The sequence below is a fragment of the Muscardinus avellanarius genome, assembly GCF_963383645.1.
Source record: "Muscardinus avellanarius genome assembly, chromosome: 1".
Lineage (NCBI taxonomy): Eukaryota > Metazoa > Chordata > Mammalia > Rodentia > Gliridae > Muscardinus > Muscardinus avellanarius.
In genome coordinates, this window is record NC_137786.1 from 194,176,937 (window position 1) to 194,196,025 (window position 19,089).

At 38.8% G+C, this 19,089-nt stretch overlaps 1 protein-coding gene across 1 annotated transcript in view; it reads left to right on the plus strand.

Moving 5' to 3' along the window:
* Positions 1 to 15,179: 15,179 nt before the first annotated feature.
* The window catches only part of ZDHHC13 (zDHHC palmitoyltransferase 13), a gene marked incomplete at its 3' end in the record, with an annotated part of 40,565 nt that continues 36,655 nt past the window's right edge, over positions 15,180 to 19,089 (plus strand). Inside the window, exon 1 of the mRNA XM_080706317.1 lies at positions 15,180 to 15,322. The remainder of the gene's footprint in view (positions 15,323 to 19,089) is intronic.

Below are 19,089 nucleotides of genomic sequence, written 5' to 3' on the forward strand. Positions count from 1 at the left end.
TTAAAATCATTGTATAGACTGCTTTTTTTTCAGATGTAATAATTTACTTTTCATTTGTTTGGGCATTTCTTTTTAGGCACCATCTTTGGGCCAGGCTCTGGGCAAAGCATGATGGAGACAAAAAGAGGAATATGCACCAGTAGCCTATGGCCAAGGAGAAGAAAGAGCATCTATCCAAGAATTATAAAACTGACTATGAGGATAAGTATTAGTGAGTCCCTTTGATAAAAGCCTCTTTCTTGTTGCTAGACAGTAACCCCAGCAAGACAACGAATCAGTCTGTCTTGCTGAATATTGTATTCCAATGCAAATAGTGCCTGATGCATAACAGGAATTTAATATTTGTGTGTACAATGAGAATAGTGTCATGTAATGGCAATAAAAAATTACTGGGTTTACCAGAGAGGTACAGCTTGGTCTCAACTGGGACAATTACATGATCACAATTACAGAGACCACAGAAGATAATCTGTCTAGCCTCTGCTTTCGCCCTCACTTTATAAGAGAGGAAACTGTCACAGAGAGGGGGAAGCAAATTGCCCAGGGTCACTGTGTAATGGGTAGAATCTTTCCCCACCCTTCATAAATTATAGGTGGAAATCTTAACCCCCAGTACTTTAGGATGTGACTTTATTGGGAAGTGAATTCCTTAAAGAGGTAATACTATTAAATTGAGGTCATTAGGGTGGGTTCTAATCGAGTTTAACTGATGCCCTAAGAAGAAGATATTAGGAGCAGATACATGCAAAGAGGGAGACTGTGAAGATAGAAGACTACCAACTACAAGCTAGAAAGAGAGGCTTCCCTCAGGGGAAATTAACCCAACCCTGCTACCACCTGCACCTCTGACTTCTAGCCTTCAGAACTACAAGACTTCCTGCTGTTTAGGCACCCAGTCTGTGGCACTTTGTTACAACAACCTTAGGAAACTAATGCCCACAGAAGTGATGGCAAAGCTTGGATAGAGCCAGGTTTGCAGCATTTCTATCCAAGGCCCCCTGCATGATAGCACCCAGCTGGTCAATTCATTTTTTTCTCCAAAACTCATTCCAGGGCCACTCATATATAGTGCTTAGAATGTACCAGGCTATCCTCGAAGCACTTTGTATGCATTAGCTCACTTAAATCTCTAGCACCATTATAAAGGACGTGCTGTTTATGATCCCATTTCTTCCAAAATGAGGAAACTGAAGCACCAAGAGATTTAGCAACTCTCTCAAGATCATGGGGTTACTGAGTGCAGGAGCTGGAATCCAAGTCTAGGCAGTCAGCGTCAGTGGCATGCTCCTACAACCATGTTACTCTACTGAGGCATGTCTAAAAGCCAAGGCATTCTCAAGGATAAAAGGTAGTGGCAGAACTTAGAGATATTATTAGGTTTGCTTTCATTTGACAATTAGAAAAGCATAGGGTTAGCTGGGCATGGTGGCATTTGCTTGTAATTCTTATACTTGTGAGGCTGAGATTGGAGGACTGTAGGTTCAAGGACAGCCTCGGCAACTTAGCGAGGTCCTCGGCAACTTAGGGAGACTCTGTTTCAAAATAAATAAAATAGGTATGGGCGAGTAGCTCAGAGGTAGAATACTCTGAGTTCAGTCTTCAGTAGCACTCACATACACGCAAACACACATGCACACCTGTGCACAGACACACGGGAGAAAGAGGGAGAGAGGCAGAGAGAAAAAGCTTTTTGAAAGTTTATGCCTCTCATTGGAGGCATAAAGAATAAGGCGCCTGCCTAAGGAGTGGAACATTAAGATTTATTTGCTCCAGATTCTTCCAATATGTTAGGATATCAGTGCAAAAGCATTAAAGAAGCCGATTCCAAGCTTCTCTTGAGTTTGACATCACCTTCTAGATGAGTCCTTGAAAGTGAAAGAACCAAACTATTCTGGTCAAAACACTTTGTAGTAAGAGAACTGGGTTTGAATTTTTCTCTACCACCTACTAGTGACTTTGAATTTATGGAACTGGGCTGAAACTGTTGCTTCTTCTAGGAGATGAGAAAAATAATATCCATCTCATGAATTAGACATAATAAATGCAAACCGTGAATGTAGATGCCAACACATAGTAAGTGATCAATAAACAGAGCTCTGATTAGGTAAAAGAAATGACCACACCCAATGTTTCTCTCCTCTGTGGGGCCTTGCCCAATGCTGCATGCTACACTGTCTGAATTACTTGCTTTTTCCTATGGCTCTCCAAGGAAGTTGCTTGCACTTGTATTTATCATTCAGTTTGTCCTTCCTAGTATCATTACAAGTCGATGACAGATGTACATCCGCCCATCCTCTCAATATAATCCTGTTAAATATTTTCCATGTCTCAGTACTATACCAGGTACTGAGAGTTCAGAAATGGATACAATATGATTCCCATCCTCAGTAGGCATGGGCTTTGGGGGCATCCCAGGACTTGTGAGGCTAATAAGCAGGGCACGAAAATATTTTAATTCATTTATAATTTGTTAATTTATAATGTGTAATTCATCTATAATTCATTGTATCATATTAACATTTCTCATGGGAAAAGCCAGCATTTCGTTGTATTGCTAGATGTTTATTTTATGGTTTTATGGTTTAGCAGTATTTTTATAGGATAAGAGACTCAGTATTTTCAGTTTTTTCAAATTACCTTCTAAACGTCTTAATCAGGTCTGGTTTGGCAACAGACACACGAATGAATAGAAAGAACCGAGTTAAGTGATGATCTAGGAAAGCCTCAGTGTTTTCTGGGTGCTGAAGCTGGAGACTTCCACTTTCCCACTGGTGTTCCCCAAGGGCAGAAACCAAGCTTATCCTTGCTTCATGAACCAGGGAGCTGGACGGGGTTTAAATACCAGCTACTTCGGTACAGTCCAGGAAAGGGACTGGAGGCTTTAGCTCAATACCTCTCCAGCCTTCGCCATGCAGTTGACACATTTTTCTGTTTTCTATGAAGAAACAGACACCCTGATACCAAACATCGGATGAGGGCCATTACATTCTTTTCTCATTTAAACTTCCAGACAATTTCCTGAAATAGGTACCCTTATTTCCCCATTTTACAGATTAAAAATCGAGATAAAGTGAGAGCCTTATCTCAAGGACATCTAGCTGTTAAGTAGCCCAGTCCAGGTTTGCTTTCGATAGATAGTGGTTGACACTGGAATGACAGCCTAATCCCGTACCAGTGCGGACACCTGAGGCAGGTGGAGACCCAGAGGCGGGGGCACGGTTTTGGGCTGCAGTGGGGCTAGGGAACAAGGGGCGGCGGGGGCGGGGCCATCGGCTGGCTGTTTCGGACCTACCCTCCCCAGCGCGAGAAAGTCCCGCCCCCTGGCGATCGAGGGCGGGGATTGGCTGTCCGAGGCCGATTGACAGCGCGGGGCGCGAGCCGGGGCCGCTGGGGCGCCAGCAGGAAGTGGGAGCGGAGGTGGCGGGCGGGTGGGCTGCGGCAGCCACTCGGCCCGGGAGCGGCCGCCGCTGCGGGTGCCTGGGGAGATGGAGGGGCCGGGGCTGGGCTCGCAGGTGAGTGCGGCGGGGTGACGGTCCGCCGCGGCGGTGCGGAGAGGGCGGATGGGCAGATGAGGCAGCTCGCCGAGGGGCCTCCGGGCGGCTGGGCCTGGGCGGCGGACGGGAGCTGGGAAATGCCGAGAATGATGCTGGGACTGGACCAGGCGAGGACCGCGGGCGAGGGCCGGCCGTCCCGGCCTCCATCCCCGGCCGCGCGCCCCCGGACCTGCTTCCTGAGCCCGGTGGGGCGGGGGGAGGCGGTAATGGGTCCCGGAGAGGGGTCAGGTGACACACCTGAGTTGGACCAGCCCTTCTTGACCTTGGCCTGGAGTCTGAGAGCTGAGAGGTTCTCTTTCATTTTTCAACCCTGGCGCCTTGGCAACGGCCTTCGTCCTACCCGGCCCTGTTTTAGCCCTGTTTCTGTACTCGTACCTTACTTACTCCTTGAAAGAAGGCTGTTTAGGCTCGAGGAAGGGAGCTGTGTGGTAGCTGCTTGCAAGATCCCAGAGGACTCTGTTTTGTGGGGAAGGTTTCCATGTTACCAGAAGCCAGATGTAGTTCCAGGAAACAGATGGGGAACTTACAGAAGGTAGATGTTAGCTCCAAGAGAACTAGAATTTTGTCATTTTTGCTTGTGACCCTTTCTGATCTTGAGCCCTGACTGGCATATTGTAGACGCTCACTTAATATTTGTTGAGTAAATGAAGGTTTTTCACATTTAGCCAATTTTAGTGCGTGCTTGTCATATGCCAGATGCTTTTATATGTTTTATTTTTTTAACCAGAATTGGAATATCTTTAAGAACAAGATATATCTCGATCCACAGATGAGCAAACTGGAGCAGGATTCAATTAGAGTTAGGTGGTAGATTTTTAAGTAATTTGAAATTGGATTACTTTAACTGTTAAAAAAAAAAAATCTTTCCTGTCCTGAGAGAATGTTCTCCTGCTCCTCCTTTTCCTTCTTTAAACAGTTTAGTGTAGATTTAAGTAAAGAGGAACGTGTGTCAGTAGATTTTAAGGTGTTATTAGGAGTTCTTGCTTTCTGAAAGAAGAAAAAATGGTTTGTAGGCTAACCAGGTTTTACAACAGGGTGTGGAATCTTCACGTGGAAACTATGCCTCATACTTTTTCTCAGACAGCCTCAAAGAAAAGTTGGTAGGAGTAACTATCATGCTTAATTACTACCACTCATTTATAAAAACCTTCAAGCACTTAAATTCACTCCCTCATGGTGAGGGAAAGGTAACCCTGCCTCAGTTCAGTTCATGACATGTGGAGGAGAGAATGATTTGAAGGTTGAAATTAGTGGGGCAAGGTGAAGAGATTGTTTTTGTTTTTAATAACAACTGCTATTGTTTTCTTTTTTCAATTACAAGGTGAAACTCTTACTTATATGTGGTACTTTACAATTTGTAAAATTTTTCTGTCCTCACTAGGATTCTGTGAGGTGGAAGAGGGTGATTGTTCTGATTTTAGAGATGAGAACTGAGGTTCAAAAAATTGGAGTCACTAAGCTACCAGTCAGAAATCTGCCAAGTGAAGAAAGTAAAACATTCAGTTATTTAACAAATGTGTTTTGGATTCTAGAGTTAGGTGCCATTCTAATTGAACAAAACAAACAAAAACATTTCTGCTATCATCGAATTTGATTCTCTTGAGTTCAAGGTCAGTGCTGATGGGATTTTGCTAGAATTGGTGCAAACAATTTTGGCTCTAGTTTCTTTCTTGACCCAGCCCCTTACTACTTTTCCTCCCTCCCTCCCTTCCTTCCTTCTTTCCTTCCTTCCTTCCTTCCTTCCTTCCTTCCTTCCTTCCTTCCTTCCACCTGGGTCATTCTGCCTCTGAGCTACACTCCCAGCCCTTTTAATTTTTAAATAGGGTTTTGCTAAGTTACCTGGTGCTGGCTTGAATCTGTGATCCTTTTTCCAAGTACAGGAGTTACAGGAGTGCTCCTTTATACCCAGCTATTTTTTACTACTTTCTTGCTTTGCTCCATTATACCCAACTATCTTTTACTACTTTCTTGCTTTGTGAACCCTAGCCATACTGGCCTCAGGGCCTTTGTACTTACTCTTTGCTCTGCCTGGAATGTTCTTTCCTTGTGTATCCACATGACTTACTCCTCCACCTCTTTAAAGCCTTGTCACAAATGTTACCTCAGTGTGCATTCTACAAACCTCATGTTTAAAATTACAAGCCTTCCCATCATCACTACTATCAGCAGCACTACCTGGCCTCCTTCCTTGCTTTATATTTCTCCTCAATATTTAATATCATTTGAAATACAAATTAGCCTATTGAGGGTCTCTTTCTCCTCCACTGAATATACATGCTATGACAGCAGTGCTTTTAATATGGAGTGTTCACTGCTATGTACCTAGCATGTAGAACAGGGCCTTGCATTGGGGTCTGATGAACAACTCTTATGAATTTGGGAACTTACTCTGATACTTTAGTTAATGTCATAAGAAATTTTGATGCTTATCTGTCATATCTTGATATCTCCCCCCTTCATTTTATTTGATAATCAGGCAGAATAGTGGTCCTTATGAAAGTTTGAGTGTAGTTCACAGATGATCAGTGAATATCTCCTTTCTCTCTTTATCTTTTGCTTTCTTGCTCTCATTATAGATCATGGTTTTCTACTAAGTTAAAGTCATTGTAATAACAGTACTTATTTACTATTTGGAAAAAATAATTTGTTTCACAACAATTCTGTGTGAAAATATTATAGAATTCCTTCAAACGTACAGATGTAGTGATCTGTTGTGTAACAAACCACTTCAAAATGTGGTATAAAACAGCTGTTGTCATGCTCATGGACTCTGAGCTTCAAGTACAAACAGTCTAGTGCAGGGTTGGATCACTTCTGTTTGAAGTCTCAGCTGGAAAGATTCCCAAGCTGGGGATGGATGACTGGATAGTGGGACTGATATCATCTAGGGATGACTGGATAGTGGGACGATATCATCTAGGGGTGTCTTTTCCTAGGTCTGACAGTTGATGCTGACTTCCAGCAAGGACATGAGGTCCTGGCCATTGTGCAGCATGGTAGCTGGTTCTAAAAAAGTGTCTTAAGAGACAGGAAGAGGAAGCTGCTGATTTTTAAGGCCTAGGCTTTCAAACTGGCACAGTATCACTTCTGTAGTATGTCATTCAAGAGGAAGAGACACAGACTCACACTTTCTGATGTAGAAATATCAAGGAATTTAGGGTCTGTGTTGTGAAAAATTACCATGAATATATGGATATATGTCTTACATAATAATTTCATTTTCTTCCTCCCTCCCCCAGGGAAGAGGCCTTTTCTCTCTTGTTCTCACTTTTGTTCTCTGATTATGTATCTTAATTAAGACAACAGCAAAAAAACAAGATATTGTAGTATCTTTAAGCATTTGTGGACTGGCATCCTGATTGGACTAGAGGAGGTAAAATGGATCAGAATAAAAGACTACTTGGAACTAGGCTTTTCAGAATTACTTAGTTCACAGATTATTTAAACTTATTTGGATGAATGTCAGGGTATTAGCAAACATCTGGAAGTTATATGCAGATGTTAGTTTGTATATACAATTGTGTGCCTTTCTCAGAGCAGAGAGACCTTGGTTTTAATAACATTTTCAAAAAGGGCCATGGCATTTGGAATATTTGAGAACCATTGATTTACTCTAATCCTTTTAGTTTACCCATAAAATTGAGTCTCAGAACTATTAACTTGTTTTTCAAAGAAATAGGATAGTGGTGGAATCCACATCTTGGAGACTCCTGATACACTGTTTCTTTGCATTATATTCAGGTATTCCAGTGATGATAGTGATCTTTGGTTCCTATCATCTGGAGTCTACCCATTCTTCAATCAACTCCTGAGAATAGTTTGTATTTGACTATATTTTGAGGATGAGAAAGAGAATATAAGCTCCTTGAAACCAGAGATCTTTTCTATTATATTTACTGCCATATTCCTGCATCTAGAACAGTGCCTGGCATATTTTAGGCATTCATATTTTAGACATTTTGATGAATGAAGGCAGAAATTGTGTCTTACTCATCTTGTGTGATTAGCACACAGTAGGTGATCTTTACATTTTCTTTTTTTTTTTTTTTTTTTTTGCGGGTCTGGGGATGCTACACCCCCTGCCCTATTTTTTATTCTTTATTTTGAAACCGGGTCTCACTGAGTTGCAGAGGGTTACATTTTCTTGAATGATTAACGAAAACTCCTGAGTTTGCTGATATCATGAGAATTTGCTAAGTCTTTTCTGTTACCATAACGCTGTAGGCAGTGCAACATCGGAGCTGAATGGAATCTTATATTGATCTGTCCCTTTCATTTTACAAAACAAGTAGAGGATTACTCACCATCATACAGCCATCATGAGAATACCAGGAGGCTTTGGTTAGTTGACACCTGTCTCTTTAGTGCAGTAAGGACAGATTAGGATGAGAATTCTATAGAAGCAGAGATTCAGTCTCTTCTTTTCTGCTTTTTGATACTAAGGGTTTTCTGTCTTAATTTTCTGCATGTCCAAACCCTCCTTTTCCTGACCCTCTGTCAACTTCACAGAAAACAAAAATGTCCAGTTTCTTTGTTTGACTATGGGGACAAGAAGCCATTTGCCAAAAATCATATTGTCATATTGTCATGATATTATAAGATTTTATAATATATGCCTAAGTTATAAAAAATAATAGCTCATATAGTCATGAAAATTGGAATTAAAGATAGTGATTATAAATCTGCTTTAAATTACCCTTTTTAATGATTTTAAATTATTTTTGGAGGAGGACTGACTTGTTATACTAGTTTTTACTTCATGTGACCTATGAAAAGCTCCTGCTATGAATGGAAGTGTTAGTTCTATTTTCTTGTTTTTGTTTATATTACTATTAGTTTAAATCATGAATCCGTTGTATAAATCAGATTAAGAGCCATTTGCTCATTTTGGGAGAGGTAATTTAAAGTTAGATATTATAGAGATTACTTAACCTTGTGCTTTGGTTATATAACCTTTACTCTGCCTTCAGGTTACCTAGTAAAACAGGTGATCTGCTTGACATACAGATTAATGAGGCTACCAGTGTTACCTTATAAAGCATAAACTCAAATTTGTGGATTTTTGTTTTTAATATGAAAGTCACAATAGAACCTTTAACATTGTCTCCCATTACCTAGTGGGTCATTACTTGTATGGTCTTGAATACACTTGTCTCTCTTTAGAGACTGTTGACTTCAAACGTAGGCTTTGAATTTATATAGTCATTTTTAGGTTTTACTTTGATCTGAATTTAGGTAAAAATTTATGCCATGAGTAGAAGCTATCTCCTATTCTCTAGCCTCTTACCACCCTGTTTTTTGCCAATTAATCATGGATTACCTTCTGTTTCCTCTTTATTCTCTGTGCCTGTGAAGTCAGTTTTTTATGTAAAACGTAATTGGTTTACTGGAATTTTAAAATGATGAAATGGCACATATTAATTTTAAAACCCTAGCAGTACAGAAGTGAATAAACTCTTTCCCTTCCAATGCCAGAGACAACCATTATTAAGTTTGGCTTATACTTCCTCATTTTATTTATATCTATATCTAAACCTATATTTTCTTTCACAGACGGATTGTGGATAGATACAGATATAGCTACACCCATGTAATTTTTATTCATTTTCTTTTATTTAACAAAGGGTGTGGTTACAGTGTATATGCATTACTCTGCAACTTGCTTTTATTTTATTTTATTTTTATTGGAGCATTGTAATTATATATCATACTGAGGGTATACAGAATGGCAGGAATATACATGCATACAACTTTTGGAGCATTTCCCTCCAGGTCCTGCTCCCTCTCTTCTTCCTCCTCTTCCCCATATATGTCTTTGATATTGACATTGGTAATTTGATATACATACATAGCATTATTTTAGTTGTTGCCGTCTTTATGTCTCTCTTCCCCCTCTTTTTTCCCTTAAATCCCTTCCATCACTCCATTGGAGATTCTTTTTGTCTATCTGAGGATACCTTTGTTTCCCAATTTCTATCTAGCTTCCACATATGAGAGAAAACATACACTTGTTGTTGTTGTTGTTGTTGTTGTTGTTGTTGTTGTTGTTGTTTGAGACTGGCTATTCTCTCTTAGCATAATACTCTCAAGTTCCATCATTTTCCTGAAAATGACATAATTTTGTTGTTCTTTATGGCTAAGTAAAATCCCAATGTGTGAATGTTAGAATTTTGTGATCCATTCATCCATCTATTGATAGACATCTAATCTGGTTCCATAATTTGGCTAAATTGCTATAAACATGGATATGCATGTATTGTTATAATATCCTTACTTCAGTTTCCTTGGAATGATAGTTAAGAGCAGTATTGCTGGGTCATATGGTGGCTCCATTCCCAATCTTCTCAGAAACTTCCATTACAGATATCTATAGCAGCTGTACTAGTTTGCAGTTCCACCAACCATATATAAGAGTTATTTCCCAAGATGGCGACCGAGAAAAGCGGGGCTTAAGAGCCCTGCTAACAACCAATCTCCATTACCACAAAACCAGCGCCTTTCATAGCCAGAAAACACCATCACCAGAAAAAAAAAAAAACCACCAGGCTCCAGAGAGAAAGCGGACTGAGAACAGAGCTCAGGGCCACAGAGGAGACACACGCGCCCGAGGACGCGGCAGCAGCGCCATACTGCCGGCGGCAGCGGCGAACTCATCGGATGGCTACAGCAAGCCAAGGTGAGCCGCTGCGGAACAGCCAGGCAGGATCTTTCGGCGCAGAGAGGATTTAAAGCTCCCAGTGGCTGAGCTCAGCACACGCTGCAGGGATTCAGAGTGGAAATCAAAACCAGAGAAGAAAAAATACGCCAGCCTCATGGCCGAGGGCGTGGCAGCGGCGCCATATTGTTACCGGCGGCGGAAGCAGTGAATTCGCCGAATCCAGTACAGCTACATCTGCGTACTCAAGAACAGTGAGTCAAATTGTGGGCCACAGAGGAGAAATCGCAGTATTGGGCCTCCTGGGACTTGACCCAGTGAGGGAGTGGTGGTGGCAGAGATATCACACCATAGGAGAACGTGCAACCTGGCACCCCCCCATAGTTTAAAGCAGCCTCTATCGACTCCCTGGGTCGGAGACTCTGTGATAAAACCCAGTAAAGGAGTAGTGGGGTCTGAGATACTACTGACTCGAGATCCAGAACACCTTAAGTGAAGTCATAGTGACCCAAGGGAAGAACCCAGAGAAGGCACAAGCATCCGAAATCATGGGAAAGAGGAATAATACTGGAGCAATGAATACCGCCCACAACCCCACAACATCAGAACCTGATAAAACAGAAAATCAGAGATTTCTAGAAGATCAAATCAGGAAAATAACTGTAGAAATAATAGAGGTGTTTCGAAAAGAATTCAGAGAGAGCCAAAAAGAGATAAAGGATGCAATTAATGAAGTAAAGGCCTCAATTCAAAGCATGAACAACCGATTAGACCACATGGAGAACAGAATCTTGCTCTTAGAAGATGATCATTCCAAAAATGAACGCATAGTTTCTAATCTAGAAAAAAATATCCGACAGCAGGAATCTGACATTGAAGAAATATGGGCCCATCTTAAGAGAGCTAACCTAAGAATAATTGGAATAGAGGAGGGAAAAGAAAGTGAAACCAAAGGGATCAACAATCTCTTCAAGGAAGTAATAGCAGAAAATTTTTCAAACATAGAGCAAGAGGTTGATACACAGGTCCAGGAAACTTATAGAACTCCCTTTAGACAGGATCGGAGAAGAGGATCCCCACGCCACATAATTGTCAAAATGACCAATGTGGAAGCCAAGCAGAGAATCTTAAAGGCAACAAAAACAAAGGGCCAAGTGACATTCAGAGGCAAACCAATTAGAATCACTCCAGACTTCCCAAACCAAGTCATGAGAGCCAGAAGGGCTTGGAGTAACATATTCCAAACTCTGAAAGAAAACAACTTCCAGCCAAAAATTTCCTATCCAGCAAAACTTTCTATCAAATTAGATGGAGAAATAAGAAGCTTCCATGACAAACAGAAACTGAAGGAATTTATGTCTTCAAAACCAGCGCTAGAGAAAATACTCAAAGAGATTAACTACAAAGAAGAAATAGGTAACACTCACCAGAACCAGAGAAACAAGATTTTCCATCCAACAGACAACTAAGATTGGTTATCTGTGGAGATTCATTATTTATGTTAGTCTGTTACCTATCTCTAAATTGTATTGTTTGCCTTTATTCTTGTTAATTTTTAGTATTTCTAGTTGGGATATTAATATACCTTCAGATATAGCATTTGGAAATATTTTATCCAATTCTATTAGTAACTTTTAACTCTGCTTACATTGTCTTTGGATATACAATTTTTTTTTTTTTTTAGGGAGTTTGTATATTCTTCTGTTGCCTGTGCCATTGAAATCATATCCAAGAAATCACTGCCAATTTCAATGTTGTAAGGTTTTATGACCTGGATTTTCTCCTAAAAGTTTATAGTCTTAAGATTTATATTTAGGTCTTTTATCTATTTTGAGTTAATACTTGTATGTGGGATTAGGTAAGGGTCCAATTTTATTCTTTTCCATGTAATTATTATTTTTCAACAATATTTAGTTAAAAGAATATTATTTCCACCACCAAATGTTCGTGGAAACTTTGTCAAAAATAACTTGACAATATAGGGAAGAATTTAGCTCTAGGCTTGTATTTAATTCCAATGGTTTATATATCTGCCTTTAGAACAGTACTACACTGTTTCAATTATTGTAGCTTTATATGGTTTGAAATCAGAAAATATATATCTGCTAGCTTTGTTCTTCTTCAAGATCGTTTTGGGTATCTAGAATTCATATTCCATATTAGGATAGATTTTTTTCTGAAAAATAAATATATAAATATATGATAGTTTCACCAAAAAAACAGAAAAAAATATGCTCTGGTAAGAAAGAAAGCAAAAAGAAATATTGAAATGTTATCTTTAAATCATCAAAAGCTTGGCATCAGACAAATGAAACTGTTATGTGAGATTATCATTTTTAATTTTGGATATTGCTATAATACTAGATGTCAACCACTAAGCCAAGCATGGGAGGGAGGGATGGGGAGAGAATGGGGTGGGGATCGGGTGGGGACTGATTGGACAATGTATGCATGTATGTCTACAAAAGTTTGTATCCCACTATGATGTATGAATACAGTGCACCAATAAAATAAAATTAAAAAAAAAGAGTTATTTCCCCACATCCTCACCAGCATTTATTATGGGTTTTTTGTTTGTTTGTTTGTTTGTTTGTTTGGTGGTACTTGGGTTCCTGGAAACCCTTCTACTTCCGGGTTACACTCCTAGACCTATTTTTATATTTTTATTTAGAAACAAGGTCTCTTAAGCCAGCACGGCTGGCTTCGAACCTATGCGATCCTCCCGTCTCCGCCTCCCAAGCGCAGAGATTATGCGCCACCATGCCCGGCTGGTTTGTGTTTTTGATAATTGACATTCTAACTAGAGTTAGATGTACTCTCAGTGTAATTTGATTTGCATTTCCCTGATTACTGAAGATGATAAATATTTTTATATGTTTATTGGTTATTTGTATGTCTTCTTTTGAGAAGTGTTTATTCAGTTCAACTGCCCATTTTTGATTAGGTCATTTGTTACTTTTTGTTTTGTTTTGTTTAGTGTTTTTAAGTGTTTTGTGTATTCTTGATATTTGTCAACTTGCTTTTCTCACCTAACAACGTATCTTGTAGAGCCTTGCAGGTTAGTATTAGTTGAATATCATACTATTGTTTAGATCTAGCATAATTTTTTCAACTCTTCTCTTACTGCTAGAGATACAGGTTGATTTCAGTCTTTTGATTCTACAAGTAATCCTACAATTAACACTCTGTACATTTTACTTTTATAGGATTGATTCCCCCAAATAGGACTGAGTTTTTAAAAAATGATTTCTAAACATAGATACTGACCAAATAGCTTTCCCATTTACATTCTCAAGAGCAAGGTATATAGGTGTTCTTTTTCCTACAAACCTTCCACCTTCCTAAAACTAGATGTTATCAGTCTTTTTATAGTCTTGTCAATTTGATGGCTAAAAAATGACACCCCGTTTTCATTTTCAGGCATCTCCTAACCAAGTCGAGTGTGGTGGTGTTACATATATTTTTTCTTTTGTGGACTACCTTTTCTCAGTTTTGCTAGTGCATTGTATTTATCTGTTTCTGTTTGTAAATTAGGAAGATTAATCCACTGTTTATATACAGATTTGTCATCACAGAAAATTGACTATTCTATAGGCCTAAGTGGTAATAGAAAAGAAAGACAAAATAGGTGCACAGTAAGATTTTATGATCAGTTATGACAGTTTTATGATTTTATGACAATTGTCCCATTGGCTTTTCTTAGTCGTTTTGGAGAATTCTGTATTGGGTTATGCTAAGGTCTCAGTTCAGTTTTTCAGATTAGAAATAATCTTTTTGACAAGTAAATCTAAAACTTTAAAGAAGCCAGGCATGGTGGCGCACGCTTGTAATCCCTGCACTTGGGAGGCAGAGACAGGAAGATTGTGTAGGTTCAAAGCCAGCCTCGCTGGCTTAGGAGACCCTGTTTCCAAATTTAAAAAAATATAGAAAATGGGTCTGGGAGTGTAGCCCGGAGGTAGAAGGGTTTCCAGGAACCCTAGTATCACCAAAAAGAAAAAAAATTAACTTTGCCGTTTGTTCCTGCTTTTAAATATATGGTCTGAATATTACATTTGCTGATTTAGTTGATGGGACTAGTTTGACAGTGATTCTTTTTACCCTCCCAGAATGCTGCAGTCACTTCTGTATTAGATATCTGTTGCTACATAACAAATTTTTACATTTTAGTGGCTTAAAACAACATCTATTTATTATTTCATAGTTTCGGTTTCTGGAGTCCAGGCACAACTTATCTTTGTCCTTTGCTCAAGATCTCACAAGGCTGATATCAAGGCTATGTCCCATTCCAAGGGCCTCAGGGTCCACTTCCATGCTCATGTGGCTGTTGGCAGAATTCAGTTCTTCATGCATCTCTGATCAAGATCTGTTTTCTTGCTAGCTGTCAGCCAGGAATACTTTCATTTTTTGAGGTTGTTTGAGGTTTTTTGCAGTGTGGCCCTCTCATAGCCCCTTTGGTACCACAGCAGTTTGCTTTCCCAAGACCAGCAGAAGGATCTGCTTAGACAATCTTATACAGAATAACATCCCATCTTTTGCCATAGCCCATTGTTTAAAAGTCACAGGTTGCACCCTTATTCAAAGGGGAGGGATAATATAAGAGCTTACTGCATGAGTGAGTATCCTTAGCACTTGTCCACCACAACCTCCCCAAAGCAGGGGCTTGACACCTTCCTGTGATGTTAGTAGCCATGATCCTCTATCCAGTGCAAGTAATAAGTAATTTGTGTTTTTCTGGATGACCTTTTTCTTAGAATAAGAGATATAATTTTAATTTTTCTAATATTAAGCACCTTTTCTAGTGAACAGAATTAAAATAAAGAAAATATTCCCTAGAATTCACTTAAGGTTACAAAATAATTCTAATTTATTGACATAGATATTGTTGGTAGGTAGCACATGCTTCATTATGTAATTAGATACGACATTAATTCTTTTATATGCTTTGTCAAATTGCTGTTATTTTTCAGTGCAGGAATCACAGCCGTGGCCTCCACCCTCCAGGATTTGGTCGACATGGCATCTGTGCACATGAGAACAAAGAACTTGCAAAGGCAAGAGAAGTTCTTCCTCTTATAGAGGACTCTAGTAACTGTGACATTGTCAAAGCTACTCAGTAAGTCTTCCAAATGCTTTATCCTTATATTCTGTTGAATTACAATAATGTATGTGCAGTTCGTGGTGCTTCATGAACTCGTTTTCTTCACTTCACACTGGTAGTTCATTGATAGCCACACTGTATGTTTCTCATACTAGCATCAGAACACTTAGTACAGTGTACTTAATTGCTCATGTACCAGGCTTTCTCATTAGATCACGAGCAAAAAAGTTTATCTTCTTTGTCTTTGTAGCCCTAGGGGTTTTCCACCGTTCCTATCGTCTATTAGGTGCCCAGTAAATGTTTGTTGGATGAATGAATGATTTAGAATGACACCAAGACAACCTCTGAATTTCAACATAAAATGTACCATGACCTAAATATATAGACAAGTTGGGAAATGTCAGCTCATAGGTTTGTGGATATATTTCAGCAATTATTTACTTATTGAGCTCTTCCTGCATTATTGTGTTCTGGGTACAATGGAAGAAAGATAATAAAGTAGAAATATATTCTCTGACCACTTGAAACACATTATGGGTTTGTTTTGCTTGCACTGAAAATAGAAATATATTTTAAAGTTTCTATTTAAGATTGCTATATGTGGGTATTTATGTTAAGTCAGTTATTTACAACATTCACCCCCATGAATCTTGTTAATAATTAGCAGCTACCTTGCCTCTTACCGTGAATATATTTTGAAGTTTTTTGTCTGTCAGATGCATTAAGTAGGAATTCAGTTTTTTAGTAATCAAGTGTAAATCTAATTGCCCATCAATGTAGACTATGCCCATCTATCTAATCAACATGAAAGTAACTAGTGTTACCACACTAACTTGATATAATTTCTTTTGAAAGCAAAGCAAAGGTGCTTGGTTATTAACCTGTTTGGTTTAAACATTGACTAATGTTTATGTTTGTTAAAAATACATTGGCAGCCGGGCGCGGTGGCGCACGCCTATAATCCCTGCGTTTGGGAGGCGGAGACAGGAGTATCGTGCAGGTTTGAAGCCAGCCGCGCTGGCTTAAGAGACCCTGTTTCCAAATAAAAATATAAAATAGGTCTGGGAGTGTAGCCTTCAGGTAGAAGGGTTTCAAGGAACCCCAGTACCACCAAAATAAATAAATAAATAAATAAATAAATAAATAAATAAATAAATAAATAAATGAATGAATGAATAAATATTGGCAATTATCAATGTATTCTAATGACCAGCTTATATGAACTTTAAAGGCCTCAGGAACTCTATGTGAATATTATTTGATATTACTTATATGAAGATAGAGTGTGCTTAAGATCAATATTTGCTTTAAGTAGAATGGAAACATTTAAATTATCAGAAAATGTGAGAAATTGTGTTATAGTCATTGGGAATCTCAAAAAATCTCATCTCTTAAAATTTCCTTTAGATCTTGAACCTTCTCTAATGGTTGTAGAGAGACATTTAAGTAGTATTTGGGATGTGTGTGTGTTTGTGATTGCATATATGTGCCTAAGTTTTCTAAATTACCAACTCCAAATTTATATGTACTCTTATGTTTCTCAAATAAAGGGAGTGTTTCTTTTCCAATAAAATGTTAAAAGTTGACATTTAAAAGATGGAAAATATAAATATGTCTTGTATTATTATAAAAAAATCTACTCAATATTTTTGCTTAGCACTGTCACATCATGTCTTTGCCTTTTTAAAAGTGCCCCAAATATACACACAAACATTTTGATACGGTAGAAATTATTCTAATTTGACAGTGTGGGAACAGGAGACAGTTTTTACTATTTGGTTTGGTTTGGTGTTTGACTTTGAGGACATATAACTTTTAGGTCCTTCTAGGTAGATAGAGTTTAAAAGAAACTGCTAAAAGGTCTCTTGGGACTTTTGTTTTTAGTGAAAGGAAATGATGCTAATAGTTGATTTAAAAATTATTAAAGCAGTATAGAAAGGTACTTCTCATTCTAATAGCTGGTTAAGCATCTCTCAGGTGCAATCCTTTTCCAGTACTGTTTCATACTTCAGGCTCTCATTGCCTCTCTCCTGTATTTGTTCCAACAGCTTCTAAACTGGCTTAATTTCTGTTCTCACCCTGTTCTGAGCAGCTTCCACACTCCCGCTCATGTGATCTTCCTTAAAACTCAGTCTGAGCCAGGCGTGGTGGCACATGCTTGTAATCCCAGCATTTGGGAGGCTGAGACAGGAGGATCGCAGTTTGCGGACAGCCTCAGCTACTACTTAGTGAGGCCCTGTGCAACTCAGTGAGACCCTGTTTAAAAATAAAGAATAAAAAAATGGGGCTGGGGGTGGGTGTAGGATGGAGGTAGAATGCCCCTGGGTTCCATCCCTGGTACTGCAAGCAAAAAAACCCCCAAAAAACTCAGTCTGAATATTTTTCTCTTTTAAATCCTTTACTGGTGTCTTTTATTGATTTATACTTTAACGATAAAGTCTAAACTTCACAACGTGGCCTAGAAGGCCTTCGTGGTCTTTGTTTACCTCTTATGACCTTATCTCTTTTGCTGCCGTCTCCTTGCTTTATACTACAGCATTGCTAAGTTGTTCATATTTCTCTGAATATCCATGCTGTATTTAACATCTCTGATATTTTTAAAATTTATTTATTTTTTATTTTGCAGTGCTGGGAATGGAACCCAGGGGCATTCTGCCTCCAAGATACACGTCCCTAGCCCTATTTTTTTAGTCTTTTAGTCTTTTTTTATTTTTTGAAACAAGGTCTCACTGAATTGTGAAGAGTCTCGCTAAGTAGCTGAGGCTGTCTGTGAACCGCTATCCTATGGTTTCCGCCTCCCAAATGCTGGGATTACAAGCGTGAGCCACCATGCCTGGCCTTGATTTTTTTTTTTTTTTTTTTTTTTTTTTTTGGTACTAGTTAGTGTTTGAAACCAGGGGCACTCTTATCACTGAACTAAATCCTCAGGCCTTTAAAATATTTTTTAAATTTTTGAGACAGGATCTAAGTTTCTTAGACTGGCCCCAAACCTGTGGTCCTCCTATCTCAGTTTCCTGAGTAGCTGTGATTACAGGCATGTACCACCACCATAGCTGCATCTCTGATTTTTGTATATGCTATTCCTCTTACCCCAGATGCCATCTTTTCTTTTGTCACCCTGTAAATATAGCTTGTATGTCATGTTTCCTTTCCTCAAGGAAAAGCTCATCATTTCTTTCTCTGCTAAACCTATATCATGTTCATATTTTGAATATATTCCATTTCAGGTTTGCTTTTAGTGTTTTTCTTACATTGTGAGGTTAGTGCGTGGGTTTGGTTTGATTCCAGGATAAGACTGTAGTCAGGAGTCAGCATCATGTGCTTTTGGCACATGGTGGAGGATCAACTAAAACCTACTGACAGAGGGCAAATGTGAGGGTTAAAGTTTAAGGAAATCAAGTTCAACTCTAAATGGATTAGTCTGATCAGAAAGGAAACCAGGTTTGCTTTTTCTGTGTAGCTTTATACTATGTCCCCTTTGTACATGTCTTTGTTAATTACAGTTAGCCCTGTGTGTCTGCAGGTTCTGCATTATAGATTCAGTCAATTAAAGCTTCAACCATCCTTGGGTCAAAATATTCTGAAAAAAAATTATGTCTGTACTAAAAATGTATAATCTTTTTTTCCCTGTCATTAATTGCTTATATAATACAGAATACAGTATAAAAATTGGCTATATTTACATAGTCTTCGCATTGTATTAGATGTTGCAAGTAATTTAGAGATGATATAAAGTATACGGGAGGGTATATAAATTTGTATGCAAATACTATACCTTGCCT